Source organism: Lontra canadensis, unplaced genomic scaffold (genome assembly GCF_010015895.1).
Source record: "Lontra canadensis isolate GAN:19392208 unplaced genomic scaffold, GSC_riverotter_1.0 scaffold4, whole genome shotgun sequence".
In the NCBI taxonomy this organism is placed as follows: domain Eukaryota; kingdom Metazoa; phylum Chordata; class Mammalia; order Carnivora; family Mustelidae; genus Lontra; species Lontra canadensis.
This window is the reverse complement of record NW_022630998.1, coordinates 45,340,367-45,347,759: the sequence shown is the minus strand read 5'-3', so window position 1 is coordinate 45,347,759 and position 7,393 is coordinate 45,340,367. Positions and strand designations below refer to the sequence as shown.

Here is a 7,393-nt window from a genome sequence, read left to right as displayed (position 1 = left end):
GCTGGCGTCGGGACCGCTGGCGTCTCGGCTGCTGCTGGAGTGCTGGGACCGCTGGACTGCTGGTGTGCTGGATCATCTGGCGTCGGGACCGCTGGTGTCTCGGCTGCTGCTGGAGTGCTGGGGCTGCTGGAGTGCTGGGACCGCTGGACCGCTGGCGTGCTGGATCAGCTGGCGTCGGGACCTCTGGCGTCTCTGCTGCAGGTGGCTCCGCTGCTCCCCGCGGCGCCTGAAGCCGCGGTATGGGCGGGGCTGCAGGCGTCAGTGCTGCCGGCGGCTCGGGTCCGCTGGTGGCTCCGGTGCAATGGCGGGTCTGGCTCTGACAAGAGCTGTCACACTCTCACAGCTCTTACAAGAGCTGTCACAGCTCTCTTTCTTCTGCTCCCGCCGACTCTCCTTCTTCTGCTCTTGCCGACTCTTCTGCTGCTGCTCCCGCCGCTCCCCTCTCTGCTGCTCGCATCGACTCTTCTCTGCTGCTCCTTCCTCCTCCTTCTTCTGACAGCTCTCCTTCCACTCCCCCACGCCAGCCTTGCAGACCAACCTTTATGGTGGTGGTTGAGCCCCGCCCCTACACAGGTAGCCAATTGAATCCTAATTCACCCAGTGGATATACCCATGTCACACCAATTGGATGTCTTCACCCGGCCTGCCCCGCCCCTACTTCTGGGATCCACAAGCTAGTTACTCTGGGAGGGGCAGGCCCTTACATTCCCCCCTTTTCTTTGGAGATTAGTCAAATCCTTGACTTTTCAGCTAGTTCTAACATTTTATCGCTCCAATTTTTCTTTACTACAGCAACAATAAACTTACAGTTTTTTTAGTCTTAGTTTTAGTCCATGGTCAGCGGGGTCTATCGGCTGCAGCTTCCATCTCTGGGGGGCTTCCCTACTCTCAGCTCGTTTAACGTGACCCGCATGAAACCAGGCCCTAATGCCTTCTACTTTTACTGCCGTGGGGGTCATTAGGATAACAGTAAACGGTCCCTTCCAGCGAGGCTTCAAGTTCCCCACTTGATAGCGATGTATCCAAACCAAGTCCCTGGGTTGGTAAGGATGTGGTTCTGCCATTGTCTCCGTCCCAGTGTGGGCAGTCCGGATCCCTGCGTGGGCTTTTTTTAAGACAGACTGTAATGCCTGCAGTGACTGAAGTACAGACTGATCAGTCATTTCTGCTAGGACAACCTCCTGTAGCCGAGGACAGAGTGGGGGGGCGTCTCCCAAACATTATTTCAAATGGGGTCACCTTGTTTAAGTAGGGTGTACATCAGGCTCTGAGGAGGGCGAAAGGAAGGAGATCTACCCATCCACCACCAGTCTCCAGAATTAGTTTTGTCAAAGTCTCTTTAAGAGTCCGGTTCATTCTCTCTACTTGCCCAGAACTCTGGGGCCAATAGGCACAATGTAGTTTCCAATTTGTGCCTATGGCCTTGGCCAATGCTTGTGAGACTGAACTCACAAATGCAGGGCCATTGTCTGACCCGATCGCAAGAGGCAGCCCAAACCTAGGAATTATCTCTTCTAATAGCTTTTTGGCTACCACTCCTGCTGTCTCATGTTTGGTGGAAAAAGCCTCCACCCAGCCTGAAAATGTATCCACAAAAACCAACATATACTTGTGCCCATATTTTCTGGGTTTCATTTCTGTAAAATCTATTTCCCAATAAATTCCTGGTTCCTTACCTCTTTCTCTTTTCCCTCTTCCCATCTTAGTTCTTCCCACATTAACTGCCTGGCATTGAGCACATCTATCAACTACATCCTGAACCATACGCCCTAATTTAGAAACCTGGAACTGCTTGCCTATAAGCTCCTTGAGTTTGCATGTCCCCAAATGAGTACCCTGATGTATCTGGTCTACTAACTTCTTACCTAGTCTTTGAGGAAGAATTATTTTTCCTGTTTTAGTCTTAGCCCAGTCCCCTTCATAGTCCAATTTAACACATTTCTGCAAATACTTTAAATCTTCTTCTGAATAGTTCAGTTTTTCTGGTAGGGCTGGAGCCGGGAGTGTAACCAGTTCTTGCACTGTTTCTCAAGCTGCCCGCTTTGCGGCTTGATCTGCTAAGTGGTTTCCTTTTGAAATCAGATCTGTCCCCTTCTGGTGTCCCGGGCAATGCATAACAGCCACCTCTTTTGGGTCCCAAATAGCCTGGAGGAGAGCCAATATTTCTCCTCTTTTTAATTCCTTTTCCTTCTGCTGTTAATAGGCCCCTTTCTTTATACATAGCCCCATGTATATGGAGAGTAGCAAAGGCATACTGCTATCCGTATAGATGTTGGCAGTTTTACCTTTAACCATCTGCAGTGCCTTAGTGAGTGCAATCAGTTCCGCTCTTTGTGCCGAAGTTCCATGTGGCAGGGCAGCCATCCAGAGTTCTTGCTCAGGAGAAACCACCGCAGCACCTGCATACCTCTTTCCATTGGCCATGTAGCTACTCCCATCTGTGAACAGAGTCATCTCGGCATCGGGGAGGGGAATGTCTCTGAGATCCGGCCTTATTCCTGTGACTTGGGTTAGGACCTCCCCACAGTCGTGTGGATGGTCAGCCAGCTCCTCTGGCAGCAGTGTGGTTGGATTTAGCACTGCTGGGGGTCGGAAGGTCACTCTTGGTTCATTGAGGAGAAGGGCCTGATACCCCGTCACTCGGGCGTTCGTCATCCATCGGTCTGGAGGAAGTCCGGAGAAGGCCCTCAATAGCGTGTGTGGTGGTTATGATAAGATTTAGTCAGTTTACTCGCATCCTTGACCAGGAGGGCCGTTGCAACAATTATGCGGAGGCAAGGGGGGAACCCAGCTGCTACTGGATCTAGTTTCTTGCTAAGATAGGCCACTGGCCTTCGCCAAGGTCCCAGAGTTTGAGTTAAAACTCCTTTGGCCACTCCTGCTTTTTCATCCACATACAATTGGAAGGGTTTGGTAACATCTGGGATGGCCAATGCTGGGGCACTCAGTAAGGCTGTTTGTAATTCCCGAAATGCTCCTTCTGCCTCAGCAGTCCACTCTATCATAGTGAGCCCTCCTTTTGACAGTTCGTAGAGAGGTCGGGCAATCTCCGCAAACCGTGGTATCCACAGCCTACAGTAGCCCACCGTCCCAAGAAACTCCCTCACTTGTTGGGACGTGGTGGGGCGGGGGTATCAGGTGATCACCTGTTTCCTGGACTCAGTGAACGCACTCCTTCATGTAGATCAAAGCCTAGATAAGTAGCATGGCTCTGACAGAGCTGTGCTTTCTTCGCTGACACCCGATACCCTTTTTCCTGCAAAGTCTGTAAGAGAGCTCTCGTCCCTCGCAAACATGACTCATAGTCCTCATCGGCTACTAGCAAGTCATCAACGTACTGTAACAGAGTGACTCCTGGATTGGAGGTTCTGTACTCATGCAAATCCTCATGTAGGGCCTCATCGAAAATGGTGGGTGAATTCTTGAATCCTTGGGGAAGTCTTGTCCAGGTGAGCTGGCCTTGAAACCCTTCCTGTGGGTCAGACCACTCAAAAGCAAAAAAGGGCTGAGATTCCCTTGCTAAAGGTATACAGAAAAATGCATCCTTGAGATCTAAGACAGTATATACAGTTCTTTTGGGGCCCAGGAGGGAGAGTAGGGTATAGGGGTTAGGCACCGTCGGGTGGATATCTTCAACCCGTTTGTTAACTTCCCGCAAGTCCTGAACAGGTTGGTACTCCCCAGTCTCGGCCTTTTTGATGGGCAGCAAAGGTGTGTTCCATGGAGATTTGCAAGGAACTAGGATCCCGTCTCCTCGGAGGCGGTTAATATGTTTTCTGATCCCTTCCTTTGCTTCCCAAGGAAGGGGGTACTACCGAACACGAATAGCCGTAGCTGTTGCCTTTAATTGTACCACCACTGGAGGTTGTTCTTTGGCCAAGCCAGGGGGCTTCCCTTCTGCCCAGACCTCGGGAAACTCATCTTGTAGGATTTGGAGAAGCCCCCTCCCCCTTTTGTCTCCTCTGGTTTTGAGACTGGCTCGTAAAGGAGGTATTCATCTACTGCTGCCATAAGCACTTGTACAGTGGGCTGTCTCAAGGTTACAGTCATGTCTCCTTCCGAGAACTGAATACCAGCTCTTAACTTGTGGAGGAGATCTCTTCCCATCAAGTTATATGGGGCATTAGGGAGGACCAAAAATCGAAGTTTAACTACTCCCAAGGCCAAATTTAAAGTCCTTTCTGTTGTCCATTTATGTCTCTCTGTGCCATTTGCTCCTTGTACCCAAACTTCCTCTCCAGATAGTTTTCCCATAGGTTTAAGTAATGATGAAAATTGGGCTCCTGTGTCCACCAAAAAAAATCAACTGATTTCCCCTCCACTTCAATTTTTACCTGAGGTTCGGGGAGGGGCTCCGAACGATAGCCCCTTCAGTCTCTAGTGGCAAGCATTACTGTCTTCTTTTTAGGGCACTTCCTGGCCCAATGTCCTTTTTCCTTACAGTATGCACAGTGATCTGAATCTAAGTCTTCCTGCTTGCCTCCTCTGTGCTTAGGCTTTTCCTTCCATTTACTATCCCCTACCTGTCTCTTTTCCACCTCATGTAATGCCAAAATCTTAACCAGTTTTTTTGTCTGTATTTCATCCTCTTGCGCATCCCTGTTGTTAAACACCTTTTCTGCTATTCCCACTAACTCGGTCAGATTCTTCCCTTCAAATCCTTCGATTTTCTGAAGCTTCCTCCTTATATCTGGGGCTGACTGGCTGGCAAAAGCAAGATTCATTGCCCTCTGATTTTCGGGTGCCTCAGGATTGATCAGGTTATACATTTTATAGGCTTCAATTAGCCTAAGAAAGCTCCTGGAGACTCATTCTTTCCCTGAGTCACCGTACTAATTTTGGATAAATTTATGGGTCTCCTTGCAGCTGCACGGAGGCCTCCCAATAGAGCCTGGCAGTAGAAACGCAAGCTCTCCTTACCTTCATCAGAGTTTGGATCCCAGTTGGGGGGCTCCCTCAGGCAGTAGTCCTCCATTCGGCGGAGATCGAGGTCCCTGCCAAGTCTCTTGCTTATCACCTTATGGGTTTCTCACATGATGCGATCCCGTTCTTCCCCATTAAAGAGAGCCATAAGGAGCTGTTGAACATCTACCCAGGTAGGTTGATGAGTAAGAAAGACAGTCTCCAAGAGGCTAATTAAATCCTGAGGGTGGTCAGAAAAGGATTTATGTTGGGTCTTCCAGTTATAGATATCAGAAGAGGAGAAAGGGATATAGCTTAGGTAGGGCTGCCCTCTTCTGTCTGGTAGAGCAACCTCACGAAGAGGCAGCATCGGTGCGGACAGTACCAGTGGGGTAAAGGAAGGCTGAGGGGGATAGAGGAAAGGGGAAGGATCAGGGCGGTTTCTCCGCTTGGTGGTCCCATAGGTGGACCCCAACCATGTATGAGGTGGACTGGTAAAGGCATTTTGAGACTGAGAGTCAGATTTAGAGGACAAATAAGAGGGGGGAAATTCTGCATCCTCCATATCTGATGGAGGTAGAACGGTCTTCTTCCCTGGATCCCCCTCATCTATCTGTTCTGGTTTTGGTGCTCTGTCCTGCCTTACAGGGAGAGAAATGGTTTCATTAGCAGGGGGAAGGTGGGACTTGAGCCATGATGGCGGCTCTTCTATCAGATATCACCAGGCTACAATATACGGTATTTGGTCTCAATGTAGATCAAAGACCTCACCCAGTGTGGAATAAATCTGAGTCAAGGCAAACGTTCCTTCCGGTGGCCACCCTGTGGAGAAAGTGGGCCACTCTAATTGGCAGAGTGTTTTTAGTTTTCCCAGATAAACCTTGTCACCTGACTGGGTGGCTTTACCTTGAAAATCCTTAAAATGTTCAAGAACAAGACCTAGGGGTGTCACAGCAGACCCCTCACTCTCCGTTTGTCCCATTTTTCCAAATACAACAAACAGAACAACAGTCATCAAAAATACAAGGCACAGATCCAGCGATTCTCATCCAGAGCCTGCTGCTGGTGGGGACTTTCTTGGTCCCCTACAAACACAACAAACCACACAATAGACAACAAAAGAACCAGGCAAAGACAACTGCAGACCCAGTGATTCTTACCCAGAACCTACCACTGGTGGGGGCCTTCTTTATCCCCCCAACTGCCTAGGGGGACTCGAACCCCTCAACTGTCTAGGGGGAGGTGGGGGACTCGTACCCCCCGACCGCCTAGAGGGACTCGAGCCCCCCAACCGCTCAGGGGGACTCGAACCCCCCAATCGCCCAGGGGGACTCAAACCCCCTGTCGATCTATCAGCAGAGGGATGGGGCGTCCTGCATCCACTCCAGCCCTGGGGAGCATGGCTGCGTCCAGCTTCTACTCGGTGGGCTATACCCTGGAGTTCCAACCAGACAGACAGATAGGATCCCAATACTCAAGATCCCAATACCTCCGGAGGCTTTTCCTAAAAATTCCGATGCTGGCTCAGTTCTCGTTGTTTGATCCCGGACGAGCCCCCAATGTTAGGGTCCGTGATCAAAGAACGAGACTGATTAAAGCAAAAATCAAACAAAGCTTTATTTCACGCCAAGCATCAAAATCAAACTGACCGGTCAGGGCTGTCTCTTACGAAAAGGTGACGACGAAGATCCCGGTAAGTCCGCTCCCAACGTGGCTGCTATGGATTAGGCCTTTCTGTAGATGAGGCCACTCTGGACGAGGCCACTCCCAGGACGAGGCCGCAGCTGATGAGGTCACTCCTCAGGGCTGCTCACCGAGGAAGCTTCTTCCAGATGAAGCCGCTCCCCGGAATGGCGCAGCACCAGCGAGGCTGTGGCTCAGGGTATCAAGGCCGCTCCTGGCAGCAAGGCCATTCGCAGCGAGGTTGCTGGCGTCTAGGCCACTCCCTGCTGTGTGTCAGCGGGGCCACTGGTGTCAGGACCGCTGGCGTCTCGGCTGCTGCTGGAGTGCTGGGACCGCTGGACCGCTGGCGTCGGGACCGCTGGCGTCTCGGCTGCTGCTGGAGTGCTGGGACCACTGGACCGCTGGCTGGCGTGCTGGATCAGCTGGCATTGGGACCTCTAGCATCTACGCTGCTGCTGGAGTGCTGGGACCACTGGACCGCTGGCATCAGGACCGCTGGCGTCTCAGCTGCTGCTGGAGTGCTGGGACCACTGGACCACTGGCGTGCTGGGTCAGCTGGCGTCAGGACCTCTAGTGTCTCCGCTGCTGCTGGAGTGCTGGGACCGCTGGACCGCTGGCGTTGGGACCGCTGGCGTCTCGGCTGCTGCTGGAGTGCTGGATCAGCTGGCGTCGGGACCTCTGACGTCTCAGCTGCAATGGCGGGTCTGCTGCAGGTGGCTCCGCTGCTCCCTGCGGCGCCGTTGACGAAGCAGCAGTATGGGCAGGGCTGCAGGCGTCAGTGCTGCCGGCGGCTCGGGTCCGCTGGCGG

The 7,393-nt window shown here is 51.9% G+C and overlaps 1 pseudogene; it reads right to left on the bottom strand.

Moving 5' to 3' along the window:
- Nucleotides 1-803: 803 nt before the first annotated feature.
- LOC116863968 lies at nucleotides 804-4,975 on the bottom strand (annotated as a pseudogene).
- Nucleotides 4,976-7,393: the final 2,418 nt, after the last annotated feature.